General features: G+C 50.8%; 22 non-coding genes and 2 pseudogenes across 22 annotated transcripts in view; all 24 read left to right on the forward strand.

Annotated features, from left to right (window-relative positions):
* The window catches only part of LOC118961185, a 191-nt gene extending 8 nt beyond the window's left edge, over positions 1-183 (forward strand). The window contains exon 1 of the small nuclear RNA XR_005048949.1: positions 1-183. This exon is cut by the window's left edge and continues 8 nt beyond it. This is a non-coding gene — a small nuclear RNA (U2 spliceosomal RNA).
* A 484-nt stretch (positions 184-667) lies between these two features.
* LOC118961152 lies at positions 668-784 on the forward strand. The gene has a single exon (XR_005048916.1). It is a non-coding gene; the product is annotated as a U5 spliceosomal RNA (small nuclear RNA).
* A 5583-nt stretch (positions 785-6367) lies between these two features.
* On the forward strand, positions 6368-6543 carry LOC118961217 (annotated as a pseudogene).
* A 489-nt stretch (positions 6544-7032) lies between these two features.
* On the forward strand, positions 7033-7149 carry LOC118961153. The gene has a single exon (XR_005048917.1). It is a non-coding gene; the product is annotated as a U5 spliceosomal RNA (small nuclear RNA).
* Positions 7150-12735: 5586 nt separating this feature from the next.
* On the forward strand, positions 12736-12911 carry LOC118961218 (annotated as a pseudogene).
* A 462-nt stretch (positions 12912-13373) lies between these two features.
* Positions 13374-13490, forward strand: LOC118961154. Its single transcript, XR_005048918.1, has one exon. It is a non-coding gene; the product is annotated as a U5 spliceosomal RNA (small nuclear RNA).
* A 248-nt stretch (positions 13491-13738) lies between these two features.
* Positions 13739-13929, forward strand: LOC118961186. Its single transcript, XR_005048950.1, has one exon. It is a non-coding gene; the product is annotated as a U2 spliceosomal RNA (small nuclear RNA).
* Positions 13930-14385: 456 nt separating this feature from the next.
* Positions 14386-14502, forward strand: LOC118961155. The gene has a single exon (XR_005048919.1). It is a non-coding gene; the product is annotated as a U5 spliceosomal RNA (small nuclear RNA).
* A 248-nt stretch (positions 14503-14750) lies between these two features.
* On the forward strand, positions 14751-14941 carry LOC118961187. Its single transcript, XR_005048951.1, has one exon. It is a non-coding gene; the product is annotated as a U2 spliceosomal RNA (small nuclear RNA).
* A 458-nt stretch (positions 14942-15399) lies between these two features.
* LOC118961157 lies at positions 15400-15516 on the forward strand. Its single transcript, XR_005048921.1, has one exon. It is a non-coding gene; the product is annotated as a U5 spliceosomal RNA (small nuclear RNA).
* Positions 15517-15764: 248 nt separating this feature from the next.
* On the forward strand, positions 15765-15955 carry LOC118961189. Its single transcript, XR_005048953.1, has one exon. It is a non-coding gene; the product is annotated as a U2 spliceosomal RNA (small nuclear RNA).
* Positions 15956-16417: 462 nt separating this feature from the next.
* Positions 16418-16534, forward strand: LOC118961158. Its single transcript, XR_005048922.1, has one exon. It is a non-coding gene; the product is annotated as a U5 spliceosomal RNA (small nuclear RNA).
* Positions 16535-16782: 248 nt separating this feature from the next.
* Positions 16783-16973, forward strand: LOC118961190. The gene has a single exon (XR_005048954.1). It is a non-coding gene; the product is annotated as a U2 spliceosomal RNA (small nuclear RNA).
* Positions 16974-17431: 458 nt separating this feature from the next.
* Positions 17432-17548, forward strand: LOC118961159. Its single transcript, XR_005048923.1, has one exon. It is a non-coding gene; the product is annotated as a U5 spliceosomal RNA (small nuclear RNA).
* Positions 17549-17796: 248 nt separating this feature from the next.
* LOC118961191 lies at positions 17797-17987 on the forward strand. Its single transcript, XR_005048955.1, has one exon. It is a non-coding gene; the product is annotated as a U2 spliceosomal RNA (small nuclear RNA).
* Positions 17988-18450: 463 nt separating this feature from the next.
* LOC118961160 lies at positions 18451-18567 on the forward strand. The gene has a single exon (XR_005048924.1). It is a non-coding gene; the product is annotated as a U5 spliceosomal RNA (small nuclear RNA).
* Positions 18568-18815: 248 nt separating this feature from the next.
* Positions 18816-19006, forward strand: LOC118961192. The gene has a single exon (XR_005048956.1). It is a non-coding gene; the product is annotated as a U2 spliceosomal RNA (small nuclear RNA).
* A 462-nt stretch (positions 19007-19468) lies between these two features.
* Positions 19469-19585, forward strand: LOC118961161. The gene has a single exon (XR_005048925.1). It is a non-coding gene; the product is annotated as a U5 spliceosomal RNA (small nuclear RNA).
* Positions 19586-19833: 248 nt separating this feature from the next.
* Positions 19834-20024, forward strand: LOC118961193. Its single transcript, XR_005048957.1, has one exon. It is a non-coding gene; the product is annotated as a U2 spliceosomal RNA (small nuclear RNA).
* Positions 20025-20479: 455 nt separating this feature from the next.
* Positions 20480-20596, forward strand: LOC118961162. Its single transcript, XR_005048926.1, has one exon. It is a non-coding gene; the product is annotated as a U5 spliceosomal RNA (small nuclear RNA).
* A 248-nt stretch (positions 20597-20844) lies between these two features.
* Positions 20845-21035, forward strand: LOC118961194. Its single transcript, XR_005048958.1, has one exon. It is a non-coding gene; the product is annotated as a U2 spliceosomal RNA (small nuclear RNA).
* Positions 21036-21490: 455 nt separating this feature from the next.
* Positions 21491-21607, forward strand: LOC118961163. The gene has a single exon (XR_005048927.1). It is a non-coding gene; the product is annotated as a U5 spliceosomal RNA (small nuclear RNA).
* A 248-nt stretch (positions 21608-21855) lies between these two features.
* LOC118961195 lies at positions 21856-22046 on the forward strand. The gene has a single exon (XR_005048959.1). It is a non-coding gene; the product is annotated as a U2 spliceosomal RNA (small nuclear RNA).
* A 447-nt stretch (positions 22047-22493) lies between these two features.
* The window catches only part of LOC118961164, a 117-nt gene continuing 110 nt past the window's right edge, over positions 22494-22500 (forward strand). The window contains exon 1 of the small nuclear RNA XR_005048928.1: positions 22494-22500. This exon is cut by the window's right edge and continues 110 nt beyond it. This is a non-coding gene — a small nuclear RNA (U5 spliceosomal RNA).

The following is a 22500-nucleotide window of genomic DNA, read 5'->3' on the forward strand; positions in this document are numbered from 1 at the left end:
TCGGCCTTTTGGCTCAGATCAAGTGTAGTATCTGTTCTTATCAGTTTAATATCTGATACGTCCCCCATCGGGGGACTACATATTAAATGGATTTTTCGAACAGGGAGTCGGAAATGGGGCTTGCTCCGTCCGCTCCACGCATCGACCCGGTATTGCAGTACCTCCGGGAACGGTGCAACACTTTTCTCCCGTTGTCAAGGAAAAATGCACATTCACAAAGCTATGTAAACAGCTGGCTAGCTAGCTAGCTAGCTGGCTAGCAGAAGAAGAGAAGGAAAGAAACATTCAAACTGAAAGAAAGGCGAAGCGCTCTTCAATGGGGTCCCCCGTTTCCCGCCATTTTACTTAAAAAAAAAAAAAAAAAAAAAAAAAAAAAAAAATTTGGGGCCAGGATTGTGTGTGTGTGTCTCTCTCTCTCTCTCTCTCTCTCTCTCTCTCTCTCTCTCTCTCTCTCTCTCTCTCTCTCTCTCTCTCTCTCTCTCTCTCTCTCTCTCTCTCTCTCTCTCTCTCTCTCTCTCTGTGCCTCTGTGCCTCTGTGTCTGTGACCTTTCTTTTTATCCACAGACAGCCCTCGAAAACTTGGAAGAGTGGGTTCCGGGAGCACCCGCGGGAACCCTGCCTAGAGTGCACAGAGTGTGTCTCGGGCCCCGACCTCTTGACTTCCATATGACTCTGGTTTCTCTTCATTACGCACAAGCCTTTCGCCTTTTACTAAAGACTTCCGTGGAGAGGAACACTTACGAGTTCAACGTATTTTTGGAGCGGCTTTGCTTCTTGCAGAGCCCGGTATCTTGTTTCAAGAGAAATTGACAGAGATGGGCCAGGATAGTGACTTAAAGACGCATTAGCGACTTTTTCCAAAAAACACCTGCCTGTTTGTTTCCAGGGAAACGGTGGGTGGTTGGGTGGGTGGTTGAGTGAGTGAGTGAGTGGGGGTTGGAGGGAGAGAGGAGCTGGCTTTTGCCAACCCACCCGCTGAGGTCTGTCGAGACCCCCGGGGGTCCGGCGGTTTCAGGGTTCCATTTGTGGGTTATCGCTTCTCGGCCTTTCGGCTAGGACCAAGCTTGGTACTGCGGTGCCCCAGAGCTCGCCTAGTTGAGGGTCGAAGGCCGGAGGGCGGTACAACTTTTTTGGATTTTGGATCTCACCCTTTTTTTCTGTTTTTGGAAAAGTGTGGGAAACGTGTGCGTCATCCTCCTGGTGGAGATGGCGCAAAACACATCGTATAGGTCGGTCCCAGGGACTGGACTTGCAAACACGATTAGGTTTTCGTGGAGAGAGAAGACAAAAGAGCCTTTTGGACGTGAGACTTTCGGTAGGACCATTTTGATTGGGATACTGAAGCTAAAGGTGAATGAAGTTTTTTGCCTACAAGGGAACTCGTTGGAGGGAGTCTTCGATGTTGCGTTTTACACGGAGAGTAAACATGATGAGGTGCTAAAGAAGGTAAAAGAAGTTGGAGTCACGGGGCCGATGGGTCACTACGAGGTCAAGAGTTTGGCAAAAAACAACTTTAGAATGGTGACGGTGAACATTTACAACCCCTATGTAAAAGATGAAGAGGTGAGGGCCTTTCTGGGGAGATATATGGATAATGTCTCCTCAGGAAGGCACCTCACAGACTCTTTGGGATTTTGGACGGGGAGGAGAGGGTTTCAGGCCCTCCTCAGGGAAGACCCTAAGGGGGTGGGAGGGTACCTCCATCCCCCAGCTATGTTCTCCCTGGGGGCTGACAGGGGGACTTTATACTATGCACGTCAGCCCCCATTCTGCAGGCGCTGTATGGCCTATGGACATATCCTGGCCTCGTGCAGCACTAGAAAGTGCCGATTTTGTGGGTCTGGGGAGCACGAGGCCAGGGACTGTGACGAGCCGAAGGCTTGCCACGGGTGTGGTTCCACTCAGCACCTGTGGCGCGATTGCCCGGCTCGTCAGCGGTCATACGCGTCTGCAGCCGGAGGGGGAGCAGGAGCAGGGGATGGGGGTAGAAGAGGAGGGGAAGGAAGTAAATCCCAGGCCAAGGGCGTGAGCCCAGAGGATAAGGACGAACGAAAAGAAGAGGAGAAAGGAGTGACTACAGGAGAAGTGGGAAGAGAAGGAACTGGAGCGGAAGAAGGAAAGGAGAAGAATGGAAGAAAGGAAGAGCGAGAGAGAATAATAGAGGAGGGAGTGGTGGTGGAGGGGGTGCCGGTGGAAGGACCTGTGGAGGTGGAGGAGGGGGGAGGGGGTGTGAGAGAGTGGGGGGACAGCATGTCAGTTTCCTGTGTAGAGGAGATGAGAGAAATGGTGGAGGGGCTAGCGGGGAAGAGGGGTGGTGTTTCCCCGCTACCTCCTACACCAAAAAAGAAAGGAAAGAGGAGGGAGAGGGAGGGGGTTACGGACGGAGGGGGGGGTAGCCAAACGAGGGATGGGTGAGGGAAACGTGAATTTGTCCTCTCTTTTTTCCTCAGCCCCACAGCTTTTGGTGGAAGGTGAATCCCTGGAGGTTGTTCGGGACGATTTGACTGGGGGTTCTCAACTCCTCTTTGAGGGGGTGGGGTCCCCTAGTCTCAGCCCGGCAGCTTTCAGGGAGGAAGAAATGGAGGGTGTTGGTGGGGAACCCAGGATGCAGGGCAGTCCGAGGCCGAACACCATACCTGCATCCTGGGTTGGAGTAATGGAGGAGGACGGGGGGACGTCAGATGAGGGGAAGACGTCCCTGCCGGATGTTATGGACCAGGGGAGCATCAGGTGAGCCTCCTGTTGTTTGGGATTGTTTGGGGTTTTAGTTTTGGAAAAGTTAGGTTATTTTGTGTTTAGTTTATAATATAATCTTATGATAATTTTGTTTAGTTTAAATGTAAGGGGTTTAAGAGATTTTGTTAAGAGGAGGGCGGTGTTTAGTTTTTTAGAAGGGGTGGGTTTTGACGTTTGTTTTTTGCAGGAGGTTCACCTGAGGGATGGAGGGGATGTCAAAAGGTTTAGGAGAGAGTGGGATAAGGGTTATTCGTTGTGGGGCATAGGAGGGGTGCACTCAACGGGGGTAGGGATATTGTTTGGGAATAGGGAGATTATGGTAGAGAGCACTTTTGGCGTAGTACAGGGGAGAGTTTTGGGTGTAGACATCACATATAGGGATATTAGATATAGGTTATTTGGGGTGTATGGGTCACAGGTGGCGGCAGACAGGAGGGAGATGGTGGACTGTCTGGCGCCCCTGTGTGTCACAAATAGGCACTTAGTGATAGGAGGTGATTTTAATATAGATTTGGGGATAGGGGGAGACAGTAGTGCAGGCGCCATCACCGGGCTAATGGCTTGCCATGGCCTGGTTGATGGTGGCCTGCACACTACTCCGGCAATGGTCGGTCCCACATGGCGCAACTCCAGGGGGGTTGCGCGGAGGCTCGACTATATTTTTGTATCTAGGTCTTTGGGCCGGTTGTCTGGGCGGCTGTTGCCTGTCTTCTTTTCGGACCATGACGGGGTGCTCCTGCAGGTGGGGTCGCCAGTCTGCCTCTTCGGTAGGGGGTACTGGAAACTAGATCGGGATTTACTGGATGAGCAGGTGTTTGTTAATGCTGTCACAGGGGTGTTTCGGAGGCTTGAAGGCCTCCGGCCCATGTGTGAGGGGGTGTTAGAGTGGTGGGATATAGTAAAGGTAAGGATTAGGGCCTTTATTATAGGATATGGGAAGAGGAAGAAAAGGGAGGAAAGGAGGGAGGTGGATCGTATCCAAAGGTTGCTCGAACTTGAGTACGAGGCAGGCAACCTCGGTGGTTCGATTGACTGGGAGAAATCCACAGCCCTGAAGGCGCAGCTCAGGGAGCTGCAGGAGCTGAAGGCTCGAGCTTTCCTGGAGCGTGCACATAGTGGCTTTTTAGAACATAATGAGACTTGTTCCGCTATGTTCTTTAAGTCGGTTAGGGCAAGACAGAGTAGGAAGGTAATGCATGGAGTTAGAAAAGAAGATGGTAGTGTAGTAAGTAAACCAGAGGAGATGGTCAGGGTGACAACTGATCATTTCCGAGGTTTATTTAAGGAAAGGGAAATAGATGTAGAGCAGGGAAATGTGTTTTTAGAACACTTGTCCCGGCGGTTGCCGGAGGACATTAGAGACGTGATGGAGGCCCAGATCTCACTAGAAGAGGTTGAGAGCGCTCTTAGGAGGATGGGAAAAGGGAAGGTGCCTGGGATGGATGGGCTGCCGGCGGAGTTTTACCTCAAGTTTTGGGGTATACTTGGACCGGTGGTACTCGAAGTCTTGAAGGCCATCCTCGAGACGGGTGTCCCGGGGGGTTCAATGGTAGTCGGTGTGCTGTCACTTCTTTACAAGAAGGGGGACGCAATCGACCTTGGCAACTGGCGGCCATTGACCATGCTGTGTGTAGATTACAAGTTGCTTGCAAAGGTCTTAGCGGACCGGTTGCGCACAGCACTTCCCTACGTCGTCCATGAGGATCAGACGTGCGGGGTAGAGGGACGCTCAATTAGATGGAACCTTCAGTTGATCAGGGACTCCATCGCCTGGGTTGAAGATAGAGGTCTGCCTTTAATGGTAGCAGCGCTTGATCAGGCGAAAGCCTTTGATCGCGTGAATAGATCCTTTCTATTCAGGGTATTAGGTAGATTAGGGTTTGGGGAGAAGTATATAGGATGGATCCGTACATTATATGTCGGAGCGGGGTGTCGAGTTAGCGTAAACGGTCACTTGGGTGACGTTTTTGACCTCTCGTCTGGGGTCAGGCAGGGGTGCCCGCTCTCGGCACTCCTCTTCGTTCTGTACATGGAGCCTCTGGGGGCTGCCATTAGGGCAGACACAGGGGTGGAGGGCTTGTTGATCCCTGGAAGCGGTGGGCTGCGTGTTAAGATGACGCAGTACGCCGACGACACTTCCTTGCTCCTATGCAAGGACTCGTGCCTGACAAGGTCCCTTGCCATCATTGGGGATTTCACCCGAGCGTCGGGGGCGGTTCTGAACCATGCAAAGTCTTCCGTTAAGTTTTTCGGAAGATGGCGCGGTAGAACGGATGTGCCCGGGGGGCTATCTCTCTGTGAGGGGGCCCTGAGGATTCTCGGGGTCCATTTTGAGACCTCTGGCTCAGCGACGCTGAACTGGAACATGAGGATCGCAGTGGTACAGAGGAAGCTAGCAATGTGGAAGGCTAGGTCTTTGTCTTTTATAGGTAAGGTCCTGGTCCTAAAGGTGGATGTATTGCCATCTCTATTGTATTTGGCATACATCTACCCATTGCCGGCTTGTCTGAGGAGGCCTCTAGTGAGGCTGGTGTTTCAGTTCATGTGGGGTGGCAGGTACGAGTGGGTCGCCAGGGCACGCATGCTCTGTCCCATCGGGGAGGGAGGTAGGGGGGTACCTAACATCCCCCTCAAGCTGGACACAATTTTTGTGTCCTTTGTGTTGACAGAACTGGCTCATCCGGTGATACACCCGTCCGGTTACCTCCTGCGGGTGTTCTTCTCCTACCAAGCGAGAAGCGTAATGGTGTGGTCTAACACGGGTCCTCGGGCGGAACAGCTGCCGTGGCACTTTGGCCATGCGGCCAAGTGGTTGCGTGCGCACCCCGAGGTTGAAGTTGCCCGAGTAGGTTTAGACCACAGGCACCTGTACGAAGAGGTCAGGCAGGCAGGGAGTCCTGCGCCTGTAGCGGGCATTTCGTCGGTGGTCTGGGAGGGAGTGCAGGCGCGGGGCCTGGACAACAGGCTCAAGGACCTGAATTGGTTGAGCCTCCACAAGTGTTTGCCGGTACGGTCCACCATGTACCGGCATAGCTTGGCGCGATCCCCCACCTGCCCAAGGTCTGCTTGTGGCAGGGAGGAGACTGTGCGCCATGCTTTTTGGGACTGTGCCTTTGCCGGAGTGGTATGGGCGAGGGCACGGGTGTTGATAGTTTTGGTAAGAGGTGATTTTGTGGTGACATGGGCTAGGTTAGAGAGAGGTGTAGGGAGAGCGAGGGGTACAGATAGGGATAGATTTCTGCTCTGGCTTCTCATGAGCCTCTTTAAACGGGGGCTGTGGGAAGCCAGGCAGAATTTGGTAAAGACAGGGAGAGATTGGGGGGTGGAAGGGATATTTAGGAGGGTGGAAGGAGATTTAAGAGGTAGGATGAAGAGGGAGGAGAGGAAGTGGGGGAAACATGCGGCACGGGAGAGATGGAAAGGGGGTTTAGGGCTAGGGGTGTTAGATTGAGATTATAAGGGGATAGATTAGGGGCGGAAAGATAGGGAAAGGTAATGGTTAGGAATGACGGGGAGGGATGATGCTCCCCTGAGGTTTGTTTTTGTTTGGTGTTTTTGTAAATATGATTTTGTAAAGTATGAATGAGAAATATGATTTTGTAAAAGAATGAATGGTATTGATGGTAAATAAATTATTTTTCTAAAAAAAAAAAATCTGTTCTTATCAGTTTAATATCTGATACGTCCCCCATCGGGGGACTACATATTAAATGGATTTTTCGAACAGGGAGTCGGAAATGGGGCTTGCTCCGTCCGCTCCACGCATCGACCCGGTATTGCAGTACCTCCGGGAACGGTGCAACACTTTTCTCCCGTTGTCAAGGAAAAATGCACATTCACAAAGCTATGTAAACAGCTGGCTAGCTAGCTAGCTAGCTGGCTAGCAGAAGAAGAGAAGGAAAGAAACATTCAAACTGAAAGAAAGGCGAAGCGCTCTTCAATGGGGTCCCCCGTTTCCCGCCATTTTACTTAAAAAAAAAAAAAAAAAAAAAAAAAAAAAAAAAAATTTGGGGCCAGGATTGTGTGTGTGTGTCTCTCTCTCTCTCTCTCTCTACTCTCTCTCTCTCTCTCTCTCTCTCTCTCTCTCTCTCTCTCTCTCTCTCTCTCTCTCTCTCTCTCTCTCTCTCTCTCTCTCTCTCTCTCTCTCTGTGCCTCTGTGCCTCTGTGTCTGTGACCTTTCTTTTTATCCACAGACAGCCCTCGAAAACTTGGAAGAGTGGGTTCCGGGAGCACCCGCGGGAACCCTGCCTAGAGTGCACAGAGTGTGTCTCGGGCCCCGACCTCTTGACTTCCATATGACTCTGGTTTCTCTTCATTACGCACAAGCCTTTCGCCTTTTACTAAAGACTTCCGTGGAGAGGAACACTTACGAGTTCAACGTATTTTTGGAGCGGCTTTGCTTCTTGCAGAGCCCGGTATCTTGTTTCAAGAGAAATTGACAGAGATGGGCCAGGATAGTGACTTAAAGACGCATTAGCGACTTTTTCCAAAAAACACCTGCCTGTTTGTTTCCAGGGAAACGGTGGGTGGTTGGGTGGGTGGTTGAGTGAGTGAGTGAGTGGGGGTTGGAGGGAGAGAGGAGCTGGCTTTTGCCAACCCACCCGCTGAGGTCTGTCGAGACCCCCGGGGGTCCGGCGGTTTCAGGGTTCCATTTGTGGGTTATCGCTTCTCGGCCTTTCGGCTAGGACCAAGCTTGGTACTGCGGTGCCCCAGAGCTCGCCTAGTTGAGGGTCGAAGGCCGGAGGGCGGTACAACTTTTTTGGATTTTGGATCTCACCCTTTTTTTCTGTTTTTGGAAAAGTGTGGGAAACGTGTGCGTCATCCTCCTGGTGGAGATGGCGCAAAACACATCGTATAGGTCGGTCCCAGGGACTGGACTTGCAAACACGATTAGGTTTTCGTGGAGAGAGAAGACAAAAGAGCCTTTTGGACGTGAGACTTTCGGTAGGACCATTTTGATTGGGATACTGAAGCTAAAGGTGAATGAAGTTTTTTGCCTACAAGGGAACTCGTTGGAGGGAGTCTTCGATGTTGCGTTTTACACGGAGAGTAAACATGATGAGGTGCTAAAGAAGGTAAAAGAAGTTGGAGTCACGGGGCCGATGGGTCACTACGAGGTCAAGAGTTTGGCAAAAAACAACTTTAGAATGGTGACGGTGAACATTTACAACCCCTATGTAAAAGATGAAGAGGTGAGGGCCTTTCTGGGGAGATATATGGATAATGTCTCCTCAGGAAGGCACCTCACAGACTCTTTGGGATTTTGGACGGGGAGGAGAGGGTTTCAGGCCCTCCTCAGGGAAGACCCTAAGGGGGTGGGAGGGTACCTCCATCCCCCAGCTATGTTCTCCCTGGGGGCTGACAGGGGGACTTTATACTATGCACGTCAGCCCCCATTCTGCAGGCGCTGTATGGCCTATGGACATATCCTGGCCTCGTGCAGCACTAGAAAGTGCCGATTTTGTGGGTCTGGGGAGCACGAGGCCAGGGACTGTGACGAGCCGAAGGCTTGCCACGGGTGTGGTTCCACTCAGCACCTGTGGCGCGATTGCCCGGCTCGTCAGCGGTCATACGCGTCTGCAGCCGGAGGGGGAGCAGGAGCAGGGGATGGGGGTAGAAGAGGAGGGGAAGGAAGTAAATCCCAGGCCAAGGGCGTGAGCCCAGAGGATAAGGACGAACGAAAAGAAGAGGAGAAAGGAGTGACTACAGGAGAAGTGGGAAGAGAAGGAACTGGAGCGGAAGAAGGAAAGGAGAAGAATGGAAGAAAGGAAGAGCGAGAGAGAATAATAGAGGAGGGAGTGGTGGTGGAGGGGGTGCCGGTGGAAGGACCTGTGGAGGTGGAGGAGGGGGGGAGGGGGTGTGAGAGAGTGGGGGGACAGCATGTCAGTTTCCTGTGTAGAGGAGATGAGAGAAATGGTGGAGGGGCTAGCGGGGAAGAGGGGTGGTGTTTCCCCGCTACCTCCTACACCAAAAAAGAAAGGAAAGAGGAGGGAGAGGGAGGGGGTTACGGACGGAGGGGGGGGGTAGCCAAACGAGGGATGGGTGAGGGAAACGTGAATTTGTCCTCTCTTTTTTCCTCAGCCCCACAGCTTTTGGTGGAAGGTGAATCCCTGGAGGTTGTTCGGGACGATTTGACTGGGGGTTCTCAACTCCTCTTTGAGGGGGTGGGGTCCCCTAGTCTCAGCCCGGCAGCTTTCAGGGAGGAAGAAATGGAGGGTGTTGGTGGGGAACCCAGGATGCAGGGCAGTCCGAGGCCGAACACCATACCTGCATCCTGGGTTGGAGTAATGGAGGAGGACGGGGGGGACGTCAGATGAGGGGAAGACGTCCCTGCCGGATGTTATGGACCAGGGGAGCATCAGGTGAGCCTCCTGTTGTTTGGGATTGTTTGGGGTTTTAGTTTTGGAAAAGTTAGGTTATTTTGTGTTTAGTTTATAATATAATCTTATGATAATTTTGTTTAGTTTAAATGTAAGGGGTTTAAGAGATTTTGTTAAGAGGAGGGCGGTGTTTAGTTTTTTAGAAGGGGTGGGTTTTGACGTTTGTTTTTTGCAGGAGGTTCACCTGAGGGATGGAGGGGATGTCAAAAGGTTTAGGAGAGAGTGGGATAAGGGTTATTCGTTGTGGGGCATAGGAGGGGTGCACTCAACGGGGGTAGGGATATTGTTTGGGAATAGGGAGATTATGGTAGAGAGCACTTTTGGCGTAGTACAGGGGAGAGTTTTGGGTGTAGACATCACATATAGGGATATTAGATATAGGTTATTTGGGGTGTATGGGTCACAGGTGGCGGCAGACAGGAGGGAGATGGTGGACTGTCTGGCGCCCCTGTGTGTCACAAATAGGCACTTAGTGATAGGAGGTGATTTTAATATAGATTTGGGGATAGGGGGAGACAGTAGTGCAGGCGCCATCACCGGGCTAATGGCTTGCCATGGCCTGGTTGATGGTGGCCTGCACACTACTCCGGCAATGGTCGGTCCCACATGGCGCAACTCCAGGGGGGTTGCGCGGAGGCTCGACTATATTTTTGTATCTAGGTCTTTGGGCCGGTTGTCTGGGCGGCTGTTGCCTGTCTTCTTTTCGGACCATGACGGGGTGCTCCTGCAGGTGGGGTCGCCAGTCTGCCTCTTCGGTAGGGGGTACTGGAAACTAGATCGGGATTTACTGGATGAGCAGGTGTTTGTTAATGCTGTCACAGGGGTGTTTCGGAGGCTTGAAGGCCTCCGGCCCATGTGTGAGGGGGTGTTAGAGTGGTGGGATATAGTAAAGGTAAGGATTAGGGCCTTTATTATAGGATATGGGAAGAGGAAGAAAAGGGAGGAAAGGAGGGAGGTGGATCGTATCCAAAGGTTGCTCGAACTTGAGTACGAGGCAGGCAACCTCGGTGGTTCGATTGACTGGGAGAAATCCACAGCCCTGAAGGCGCAGCTCAGGGAGCTGCAGGAGCTGAAGGCTCGAGCTTTCCTGGAGCGTGCACATAGTGGCTTTTTAGAACATAATGAGACTTGTTCCGCTATGTTCTTTAAGTCGGTTAGGGCAAGACAGAGTAGGAAGGTAATGCATGGAGTTAGAAAAGAAGATGGTAGTGTAGTAAGTAAACCAGAGGAGATGGTCAGGGTGACAACTGATCATTTCCGAGGTTTATTTAAGGAAAGGGAAATAGATGTAGAGCAGGGAAATGTGTTTTTAGAACACTTGTCCCGGCGGTTGCCGGAGGACATTAGAGACGTGATGGAGGCCCAGATCTCACTAGAAGAGGTTGAGAGCGCTCTTAGGAGGATGGGAAAAGGGAAGGTGCCTGGGATGGATGGGCTGCCGGCGGAGTTTTACCTCAAGTTTTGGGGTATACTTGGACCGGTGGTACTCGAAGTCTTGAAGGCCATCCTCGAGACGGGTGTCCCGGGGGGTTCAATGGTAGTCGGTGTGCTGTCACTTCTTTACAAGAAGGGGGACGCAATCGACCTTGGCAACTGGCGGCCATTGACCATGCTGTGTGTAGATTACAAGTTGCTTGCAAAGGTCTTAGCGGACCGGTTGCGCACAGCACTTCCCTACGTCGTCCATGAGGATCAGACGTGCGGGGTAGAGGGACGCTCAATTAGATGGAACCTTCAGTTGATCAGGGACTCCATCGCCTGGGTTGAAGATAGAGGTCTGCCTTTAATGGTAGCAGCGCTTGATCAGGCGAAAGCCTTTGATCGCGTGAATAGATCCTTTCTATTCAGGGTATTAGGTAGATTAGGGTTTGGGGAGAAGTATATAGGATGGATCCGTACATTATATGTCGGAGCGGGGTGTCGAGTTAGCGTAAACGGTCACTTGGGTGACGTTTTTGACCTCTCGTCTGGGGTCAGGCAGGGGTGCCCGCTCTCGGCACTCCTCTTCGTTCTGTACATGGAGCCTCTGGGGGCTGCCATTAGGGCAGACACAGGGGTGGAGGGCTTGTTGATCCCTGGAAGCGGTGGGCTGCGTGTTAAGATGACGCAGTACGCCGACGACACTTCCTTGCTCCTATGCAAGGACTCGTGCCTGACAAGGTCCCTTGCCATCATTGGGGATTTCACCCGAGCGTCGGGGGCGGTTCTGAACCATGCAAAGTCTTCCGTTAAGTTTTTCGGAAGATGGCGCGGTAGAACGGATGTGCCCGGGGGGCTATCTCTCTGTGAGGGGGCCCTGAGGATTCTCGGGGTCCATTTTGAGACCTCTGGCTCAGCGACGCTGAACTGGAACATGAGGATCGCAGTGGTACAGAGGAAGCTAGCAATGTGGAAGGCTAGGTCTTTGTCTTTTATAGGTAAGGTCCTGGTCCTAAAGGTGGATGTATTGCCATCTCTATTGTATTTGGCATACATCTACCCATTGCCGGCTTGTCTGAGGAGGCCTCTAGTGAGGCTGGTGTTTCAGTTCATGTGGGGTGGCAGGTACGAGTGGGTCGCCAGGGCACGCATGCTCTGTCCCATCGGGGAGGGAGGTAGGGGGGTACCTAACATCCCCCTCAAGCTGGACACAATTTTTGTGTCCTTTGTGTTGACAGAACTGGCTCATCCGGTGATACACCCGTCCGGTTACCTCCTGCGGGTGTTCTTCTCCTACCAAGCGAGAAGCGTAATGGTGTGGTCTAACACGGGTCCTCGGGCGGAACAGCTGCCGTGGCACTTTGGCCATGCGGCCAAGTGGTTGCGTGCGCACCCCGAGGTTGAAGTTGCCCGAGTAGGTTTAGACCACAGGCACCTGTACGAAGAGGTCAGGCAGGCAGGGAGTCCTGCGCCTGTAGCGGGCATTTCGTCGGTGGTCTGGGAGGGAGTGCAGGCGCGGGGCCTGGACAACAGGCTCAAGGACCTGAATTGGTTGAGCCTCCACAAGTGTTTGCCGGTACGGTCCACCATGTACCGGCATAGCTTGGCGCGATCCCCCACCTGCCCAAGGTCTGCTTGTGGCAGGGAGGAGACTGTGCGCCATGCTTTTTGGGACTGTGCCTTTGCCGGAGTGGTATGGGCGAGGGCACGGGTGTTGATAGTTTTGGTAAGAGGTGATTTTGTGGTGACATGGGCTAGGTTAGAGAGAGGTGTAGGGAGAGCGAGGGGTACAGATAGGGATAGATTTCTGCTCTGGCTTCTCATGAGCCTCTTTAAACGGGGGCTGTGGGAAGCCAGGCAGAATTTGGTAAAGACAGGGAGAGATTGGGGGGTGGAAGGGATATTTAGGAGGGTGGAAGGAGATTTAAGAGGTAGGATGAAGAGGGAGGAGAGGAAGTGGGGGAAACATGCGGCACGGGAGAGATGGAAAGGGGGTTTAGGGCTAGGGGTGTTAGATTGAGATTATAAGGGGATAGATTAGGGGCGGAAAGATAGGGAAAGGTAATGGTTAGGAATGACGGGGAGGGATGATGCTCCCCTGAGGTTTGTTTTTGTTTGGTGTTTTTGTAAATATGATTTTGTAAAGTATGAATGAGAAATATGATTTTGTAAAAGAATGAATGGTATTGATGGTAAATAAATTATTTTTCTAAAAAAAAAAAATCTGTTCTTATCAGTTTAATATCTGATACGTCCCCCATCGGGGGACTACATATTAAATGGATTTTTCGAACAGGGAGTCGGAAATGGGGCTTGCTCCGTCCGCTCCACGCATCGACCCGGTATTGCAGTACCTCCGGGAACGGTGCAACACTTTTCTCCCGTTGTCAAGGAAAAATGCACATTCACAAAGCTATGTAAACAGCTGGCTAGCTAGCTAGCTAGCTGGCTAGCAGAAGAAGAGAAGGAAAGAAACATTCAAACTGAAAGAAAGGCGAAGCGCTCTTCAATGGGGTCCCCCGTTTCCCGCCATTTTACTTAAAAAAAAAAAAAAAAAAAAAAAAAAAAAAAAATTTGGGGCCAGGATTGTGTGTGTGTGTCTCTCTCTCTCTCTCTCTCTCTCTCTCTCTCTCTCTCTCTCTCTCTCTCTCTCTCTCTCTCTCTCTCTCTCTCTCTCTCTCTCTCTCTCTGTGCCTCTGTGCCTCTGTGTCTGTGACCTTTCTTTTTATCCACAGACAGCCCTCGAAAACTTGGAAGAGTGGGTTCCGGGAGCACCCGCGGGAACCCTGCCTAGAGTGCACAGAGTGTGTCTCGGGCCCCGACCTCTTGACTTCCATATGACTCTGGTTTCTCTTCATTACGCACAAGCCTTTCGCCTTTTACTAAAGACTTCCGTGGAGAGGAACACTTACGAGTTCAACGTATTTTTGGAGCGGCTTTGCTTCTTGCAGAGCCCGGTATCTTGTTTCAAGAGAAATTGACAGAGATGGGCCAGGATAGTGACTTAAAGACGCATTAGCGACTTTTTCCAAAAAACACCTGCCTGTTTGTTTCCAGGGAAACGGTGGGTGGTTGGGTGGGTGGTTGAGTGAGTGAGTGAGTGGGGGTTGGAGGGAGAGAGGAGCTGGCTTTTGCCAACCCACCCGCTGAGGTCTGTCGAGACCCCCGGGGGTCCGGCGGTTTCAGGGTTCCATTTGTGGGTTATCGCTTCTCGGCCTTTTGGCTCAGATCAAGTGTAGTATCTGTTCTTATCAGTTTAATATCTGATACGTCCCCCATCGGGGGACTACATATTAAATGGATTTTTCGAACAGGGAGTCGGAAATGGGGCTTGCTCCGTCCGCTCCACGCATCGACCCGGTATTGCAGTACCTCCGGGAACGGTGCAACACTTTTCTCCCGTTGTCAAGGAAAAATGCACATTCACAAAGCTATGTAAACAGCTGGCTAGCTAGCTAGCTAGCTGGCTAGCAGAAGAAGAGAAGGAAAGAAACATTCAAACTGAAAGAAAGGCGAAGCGCTCTTCAATGGGGTCCCCCGTTTCCCGCCATTTTACTTAAAAAAAAAAAAAAAAAAAAAAAAAAATTTGGGGCCAGGATTGTGTGTGTGTGTCTCTCTCTCTCTCTCTCTCTCTCTCTCTCTCTCTCTCTCTCTCTCTCTCTCTCTCTCTCTCTCTCTCTCTCTCTCTCTCTCTCTCTCTCTGTGCCTCTGTGCCTCTGTGTCTGTGACCTTTCTTTTTATCCACAGACAGCCCTCGAAAACTTGGAAGAGTGGGTTCCGGGAGCACCCGCGGGAACCCTGCCTAGAGTGCACAGAGTGTGTCTCGGGCCCCGACCTCTTGACTTCCATATGACTCTGGTTTCTCTTCATTACGCACAAGCCTTTCGCCTTTTACTAAAGACTTCCGTGGAGAGGAACACTTACGAGTTCAACGTATTTTTGGAGCGGCTTTGCTTCTTGCAGAGCCCGGTATCTTGTTTCAAGAGAAATTGACAGAGATGGGCCAGGATAGTGACTTAAAGACGCATTAGCGACTTTTTCCAAAAAACACCTGCCTGTTTGTTTCCAGGGAAACGGTGGGTGGTTGGGTGGGTGGTTGAGTGAGTGAGTGAGTGGGGGTTGGAGGGAGAGAGGAGCTGGCTTTTGCCAACCCACCCGCTGAGGTCTGTCGAGACCCCCGGGGGTCCGGCGGTTTCAGGGTTCCATTTGTGGGTTATCGCTTCTCGGCCTTTTGGCTCAGATCAAGTGTAGTATCTGTTCTTATCAGTTTAATATCTGATACGTCCCCCATCGGGGGACTACATATTAAATGGATTTTTCGAACAGGGAGTCGGAAATGGGGCTTGCTCCGTCCGCTCCACGCATCGACCCGGTATTGCAGTACCTCCGGGAACGGTGCAACACTTTTCTCCCGTTGTCAAGGAAAAATGCACATTCACAAAGCTATGTAAACAGCTGGCTAGCTAGCTAGCTAGCTGGCTAGCAGAAGAAGAGAAGGAAAGAAACATTCAAACTGAAAGAAAGGCGAAGCGCTCTTCAATGGGGTCCCCCGTTTCCCGCCATTTTACTTAAAAAAAAAAAAAAAAAAAAAAAAAAAAAAAAAAATTTGGGGCCAGGATTGTGTGTGTGTGTCTCTCTCTCTCTCTCTCTCTCTCTCTCTCTCTCTCTCTCTCTCTCTCTCTCTCTCTCTCTCTCTCTCTCTCTCTCTCTCTCTCTGTGCCTCTGTGCCTCTGTGTCTGTGACCTTTCTTTTTATCCACAGACAGCCCTCGAAAACTTGGAAGAGTGGGTTCCGGGAGCACCCGCGGGAACCCTGCCTAGAGTGCACAGAGTGTGTCTCGGGCCCCGACCTCTTGACTTCCATATGACTCTGGTTTCTCTTCATTACGCACAAGCCTTTCGCCTTTTACTAAAGACTTCCGTGGAGAGGAACACTTACGAGTTCAACGTATTTTTGGAGCGGCTTTGCTTCTTGCAGAGCCCGGTATCTTGTTTCAAGAGAAATTGACAGAGATGGGCCAGGATAGTGACTTAAAGACGCATTAGCGACTTTTTCCAAAAAACACCTGCCTGTTTGTTTCCAGGGAAACGGTGGGTGGTTGGGTGGGTGGTTGAGTGAGTGAGTGAGTGGGGGTTGGAGGGAGAGAGGAGCTGGCTTTTGCCAACCCACCCGCTGAGGTCTGTCGAGACCCCCGGGGGTCCGGCGGTTTCAGGGTTCCATTTGTGGGTTATCGCTTCTCGGCCTTTTGGCTCAGATCAAGTGTAGTATCTGTTCTTATCAGTTTAATATCTGATACGTCCCCCATCGGGGGACTACATATTAAATGGATTTTTCGAACAGGGAGTCGGAAATGGGGCTTGCTCCGTCCGCTCCACGCATCGACCCGGTATTGCAGTACCTCCGGGAACGGTGCAACACTTTTCTCCCGTTGTCAAGGAAAAATGCACATTCACAAAGCTATGTAAACAGCTGGCTAGCTAGCTAGCTAGCTGGCTAGCAGAAGAAGAGAAGGAAAGAAACATTCAAACTGAAAGAAAGGCGAAGCGCTCTTCAATGGGGTCCCCCGTTTCCCGCCATTTTACTTAAAAAAAAAAAAAAAAAAAAAAAAAAAAAAAAATTTGGGGCCAGGATTGTGTGTGTGTGTCTCTCTCTCTCTCTCTCTCTCTCTCTCTCTCTCTCTCTCTCTCTCTCTCTCTCTCTCTCTCTCTCTCTCTCTCTCTCTCTCTCTCTCTCTGTGCCTCTGTGCCTCTGTGTCTGTGACCTTTCTTTTTATCCACAGACAGCCCTCGAAAACTTGGAAGAGTGGGTTCCGGGAGCACCCGCGGGAACCCTGCCTAGAGTGCACAGAGTGTGTCTCGGGCCCCGACCTCTTGACTTCCATATGACTCTGGTTTCTCTTCATTACGCACAAGCCTTTCGCCTTTTACTAAAGACTTCCGTGGAGAGGAACACTTACGAGTTCAACGTATTTTTGGAGCGGCTTTGCTTCTTGCAGAGCCCGGTATCTTGTTTCAAGAGAAATTGACAGAGATGGGCCAGGATAGTGACTTAAAGACGCATTAGCGACTTTTTCCAAAAAACACCTGCCTGTTTGTTTCCAGGGAAACGGTGGGTGGTTGGGTGGGTGGTTGAGTGAGTGAGTGAGTGGGGGTTGGAGGGAGAGAGGAGCTGGCTTTTGCCAACCCACCCGCTGAGGTCTGTCGAGACCCCCGGGGGTCCGGCGGTTTCAGGGTTCCATTTGTGGGTTATCGCTTCTCGGCCTTTTGGCTCAGATCAAGTGTAGTATCTGTTCTTATCAGTTTAATATCTGATACGTCCCCCATCGGGGGACTACATATTAAATGGATTTTTCGAACAGGGAGTCGGAAATGGGGCTTGCTCCGTCCGCTCCACGCATCGACCCGGTATTGCAGTACCTCCGGGAACGGTGCAACACTTTTCTCCCGTTGTCAAGGAAAAATGCACATTCACAAAGCTATGTAAACAGCTGGCTAGCTAGCTAGCTAGCTGGCTAGCAGAAGAAGAGAAGGAAAGAAACATTCAAACTGAAAGAAAGGCGAAGCGCTCTTCAATGGGGTCCCCCGTTTCCCGCCATTTTACTTAAAAAAAAAAAAAAAAAAAAAAAAAAAAAAAAATTTGGGGCCAGGATTGTGTGTGTGTGTCTCTCTCTCTCTCTCTCTCTCTCTCTCTCTCTCTCTCTCTCTCTCTCTCTCTCTCTCTCTCTCTCTCTCTCTCTCTCTCTCTCTCTGTGCCTCTGTGCCTCTGTGTCTGTGACCTTTCTTTTTATCCACAGACAGCCCTCGAAAACTTGGAAGAGTGGGTTCCGGGAGCACCCGCGGGAACCCTGCCTAGAGTGCACAGAGTGTGTCTCGGGCCCCGACCTCTTGACTTCCATATGACTCTGGTTTCTCTTCATTACGCACAAGCCTTTCGCCTTTTACTAAAGACTTCCGTGGAGAGGAACACTTACGAGTTCAACGTATTTTTGGAGCGGCTTTGCTTCTTGCAGAGCCCGGTATCTTGTTTCAAGAGAAATTGACAGAGATGGGCCAGGATAGTGACTTAAAGACGCATTAGCGACTTTTTCCAAAAAACACCTGCCTGTTTGTTTCCAGGGAAACGGTGGGTGGTTGGGTGGGTGGTTGAGTGAGTGAGTGAGTGGGGGTTGGAGGGAGAGAGGAGCTGGCTTTTGCCAACCCACCCGCTGAGGTCTGTCGAGACCCCCGGGGGTCCGGCGGTTTCAGGGTTCCATTTGTGGGTTATCGCTTCTCGGCCTTTTGGCTCAGATCAAGTGTAGTATCTGTTCTTATCAGTTTAATATCTGATACGTCCCCCATCGGGGGACTACATATTAAATGGATTTTTCGAACAGGGAGTCGGAAATGGGGCTTGCTCCGTCCGCTCCACGCATCGACCCGGTATTGCAGTACCTCCGGGAACGGTGCAACACTTTTCTCCCGTTGTCAAGGAAAAATGCACATTCACAAAGCTATGTAAACAGCTGGCTAGCTAGCTAGCTAGCTGGCTAGCAGAAGAAGAGAAGGAAAGAAACATTCAAACTGAAAGAAAGGCGAAGCGCTCTTCAATGGGGTCCCCCGTTTCCCGCCATTTTACTTAAAAAAAAAAAAAAAAAAAAAAAAAAAAAAAATTTGGGGCCAGGATTGTGTGTGTGTGTCTCTCTCTCTCTCTCTCTCTCTCTCTCTCTCTCTCTCTCTCTCTCTCTCTCTCTCTCTCTCTCTCTCTCTCTCTCTCTCTCTCTCTCTCTCTGTGCCTCTGTGCCTCTGTGTCTGTGACCTTTCTTTTTATCCACAGACAGCCCTCGAAAACTTGGAAGAGTGGGTTCCGGGAGCACCCGCGGGAACCCTGCCTAGAGTGCACAGAGTGTGTCTCGGGCCCCGACCTCTTGACTTCCATATGACTCTGGTTTCTCTTCATTACGCACAAGCCTTTCGCCTTTTACTAAAGACTTCCGTGGAGAGGAACACTTACGAGTTCAACGTATTTTTGGAGCGGCTTTGCTTCTTGCAGAGCCCGGTATCTTGTTTCAAGAGAAATTGACAGAGATGGGCCAGGATAGTGACTTAAAGACGCATTAGCGACTTTTTCCAAAAAACACCTGCCTGTTTGTTTCCAGGGAAACGGTGGGTGGTTGGGTGGGTGGTTGAGTGAGTGAGTGAGTGGGGGTTGGAGGGAGAGAGGAGCTGGCTTTTGCCAACCCACCCGCTGAGGTCTGTCGAGACCCCCGGGGGTCCGGCGGTTTCAGGGTTCCATTTGTGGGTTATCGCTTCTCGGCCTTTTGGCTCAGATCAAGTGTAGTATCTGTTCTTATCAGTTTAATATCTGATACGTCCCCCATCGGGGGACTACATATTAAATGGATTTTTCGAACAGGGAGTCGGAAATGGGGCTTGCTCCGTCCGCTCCACGCATCGACCCGGTATTGCAGTACCTCCGGGAACGGTGCAACACTTTTCTCCCGTTGTCAAGGAAAAATGCACATTCACAAAGCTATGTAAACAGCTGGCTAGCTAGCTAGCTAGCTGGCTAGCAGAAGAAGAGAAGGAAAGAAACATTCAAACTGAAAGAAAGGCGAAGCGCTCTTCAATGGGGTCCCCCGTTTCCCGCCATTTTACTTAAAAAAAAAAAAAAAAAAAAAAAAAAAAAAAAATTTGGGGCCAGGATTGTGTGTGTGTGTCTCTCTCTCTCTCTCTCTCTCTCTCTCTCTCTCTCTCTCTCTCTCTCTCTCTCTCTCTCTCTCTCTCTCTCTCTCTCTCTCTCTCTCTCTGTGCCTCTGTGCCTCTGTGTCTGTGACCTTTCTTTTTATCCACAGACAGCCCTCGAAAACTTGGAAGAGTGGGTTCCGGGAGCACCCGCGGGAACCCTGCCTAGAGTGCACAGAGTGTGTCTCGGGCCCCGACCTCTTGACTTCCATATGACTCTGGTTTCTCTTCATTACGCACAAGCCTTTCGCCTTTTACTAAAGACTTCCGTGGAGAGGAACACTTACGAGTTCAACGTATTTTTGGAGCGGCTTTGCTTCTTGCAGAGCCCGGTATCTTGTTTCAAGAGAAATTGACAGAGATGGGCCAGGATAGTGACTTAAAGACGCATTAGCGACTTTTTCCAAAAAACACCTGCCTGTTTGTTTCCAGGGAAACGGTGGGTGGTTGGGTGGGTGGTTGAGTGAGTGAGTGAGTGGGGGTTGGAGGGAGAGAGGAGCTGGCTTTTGCCAACCCACCCGCTGAGGTCTGTCGAGACCCCCGGGGGTCCGGCGGTTTCAGGGTTCCATTTGTGGGTTATCGCTTCTCGGCCTTTTGGCTCAGATCAAGTGTAGTATCTGTTCTTATCAGTTTAATATCTGATACGTCCCCCATCGGGGGACTACATATTAAATGGATTTTTCGAACAGGGAGTCGGAAATGGGGCTTGCTCCGTCCGCTCCACGCATCGACCCGGTATTGCAGTACCTCCGGGAACGGTGCAACACTTTTCTCCCGTTGTCAAGGAAAAATGCACATTCACAAAGCTATGTAAACAGCTGGCTAGCTAGCTAGCTAGCTGGCTAGCAGAAGAAGAGAAGGAAAGAAACATTCAAACTGAAAGAAAGGCGAAGCGCTCTTCAATGGGGTCCCCCGTTTCCCGCCATTTTACTTAAAAAAAAAAAAAAAAAAAAAAAAAAAATTTGGGGCCAGGATTGTGTGTGTGTGTCTCTCTCTCTCTCTCTCTCTCTCTCTCTCTCTCTCTCTCTCTCTCTCTCTCTCTCTCTCTCTCTCTCTCTCTCTCTCTCTCTCTCTCTGTGCCTCTGTGCCTCTGTGTCTGTGACCTTTCTTTTTATCCACAGACAGCCCTCGAAAACTTGGAAGAGTGGGTTCCGGGAGCACCCGCGGGAACCCTGCCTAGAGTGCACAGAGTGTGTCTCGGGCCCCGACCTCTTGACTTCCATATGACTCTGGTTTCTCTTCATTACGCACAAGCCTTTCGCCTTTTACTAAAGACTTCCGTGGAGAGGAACACTTACGAGTTCAACGTATTTTTGGAGCGGCTTTGCTTCTTGCAGAGCCCGGTATCTTGTTTCAAGAGAAATTGACAGAGATGGGCCAGGATAGTGACTTAAAGACGCATTAGCGACTTTTTCCAAAAAACACCTGCCTGTTTGTTTCCAGGGAAACGGTGGGTGGTTGGGTGGGTGGTTGAGTGAGTGAGTGAGTGGGGGTTGGAGGGAGAGAGGAGCTGGCTTTTGCCAACCCACCCGCTGAGGTCTGTCGAGACCCCCGGGGGTCCGGCGGTTTCAGGGTTCCATTTGTGGGTTATCGCTTCTCGGCCTTTTGGCTCAGATCAAGTGTAGTATCTGTTCTTATCAGTTTAATATCTGATACGTCCCCCATCGGGGGACTACATATTAAATGGATTTTTCGAACAGGGAGTCGGAAATGGGGCTTGCTCCGTCCGCTCCACGCATCGACCCGGTATTGCAGTACCTCCGGGAACGGTGCAACACTTTTCTCCCGTTGTCAAGGAAAAATGCACATTCACAAAGCTATGTAAACAGCTGGCTAGCTAGCTAGCTAGCTGGCTAGCAGAAGAAGAGAAGGAAAGAAACATTCAAACTGAAAGAAAGGCGAAGCGCTCTTCAATGGGGTCCCCCGTTTCCCGCCATTTTACTTAAAAAAAAAAAAAAAAAAAAAAAAAAAAAAAATTTGGGGCCAGGATTGTGTGTGTGTGTCTCTCTCTCTCTCTCTCTCTCTCTCTCTCTCTCTCTCTCTCTCTCTCTCTCTCTCTCTCTCTCTCTCTCTCTCTCTCTCTCTCTGTGCCTCTGTGCCTCTGTGTCTGTGACCTTTCTTTTTATCCACAGACAGCCCTCGAAAACTTGGAAGAGTGGGTTCCGGGAGCACCCGCGGGAACCCTGCCTAGAGTGCACAGAGTGTGTCTCGGGCCCCGACCTCTTGACTTCCATATGACTCTGGTTTCTCTTCATTACGCACAAGCCTTTCGCCTTTTACTAAAGACTTCCGTGGAGAGGAACACTTACGAGTTCAACGTATTTTTGGAGCGGCTTTGCTTCTTGCAGAGCCCGGTATCTTGTTTCAAGAGAAATTGACAGAGATGGGCCAGGATAGTGACTTAAAGACGCATTAGCGACTTTTTCCAAAAAACACCTGCCTGTTTGTTTCCAGGGAAACGGTGGGTGGTTGGGTGGGTGGTTGAGTGAGTGAGTGAGTGGGGGTTGGAGGGAGAGAGGAGCTGGCTTTTGCCAACCCACCCGCTGAGGTCTGTCGAGACCCCCGGGGGTCCGGCGGTTTCAGGGTTCCATTTGTGGGTTATCGCTTCTCGGCCTTTTGGCTCAGATCAAGTGTAGTATCTGTTCTTATCAGTTTAATATCTGATACGTCCCCCATCGGGGGACTACATATTAAATGGATTTTTCGAACAGGGAGTCGGAAATGGGGCTTGCTCCGTCCGCTCCACGCATCGACCCGGTATTGCAGTACCTCCGGGAACGGTGCAACACTTTTCTCCCGTTGTCAAGGAAAAATGCACATTCACAAAGCTATGTAAACAGCTGGCTAGCTAGCTAGCTAGCTGGCTAGCAGAAGAAGAGAAGGAAAGAAACATTCAAACTGAAAGAAAGGCGAAGCGCTCTTCAATGGGGTCCCCCGTTTCCCGCCATTTTACTTAAAAAAAAAAAAAAAAAAAAAAAAAAAAAAAAAATTTGGGGCCAGGATTGTGTGTGTGTGTCTCTCTCTCTCTCTCTCTCTCTCTCTCTCTCTCTCTCTCTCTCTCTCTCTCTCTCTCTCTCTCTCTCTCTCTCTGTGCCTCTGTGCCTCTGTGTCTGTGACCTTTCTTTTTATCCACAGACAGCCCTCGAAAACTTGGAAGAGTGGGTTCCGGGAGCACCCGCGGGAACCCTGCCTAGAGTGCACAGAGTGTGTCTCGGGCCCCGACCTCTTGACTTCCATATGACTCT

Source organism: Oncorhynchus mykiss, unplaced genomic scaffold (genome assembly GCF_013265735.2).
Source record: "Oncorhynchus mykiss isolate Arlee unplaced genomic scaffold, USDA_OmykA_1.1 un_scaffold_672, whole genome shotgun sequence".
In the NCBI taxonomy this organism is placed as follows: domain Eukaryota; kingdom Metazoa; phylum Chordata; class Actinopteri; order Salmoniformes; family Salmonidae; genus Oncorhynchus; species Oncorhynchus mykiss.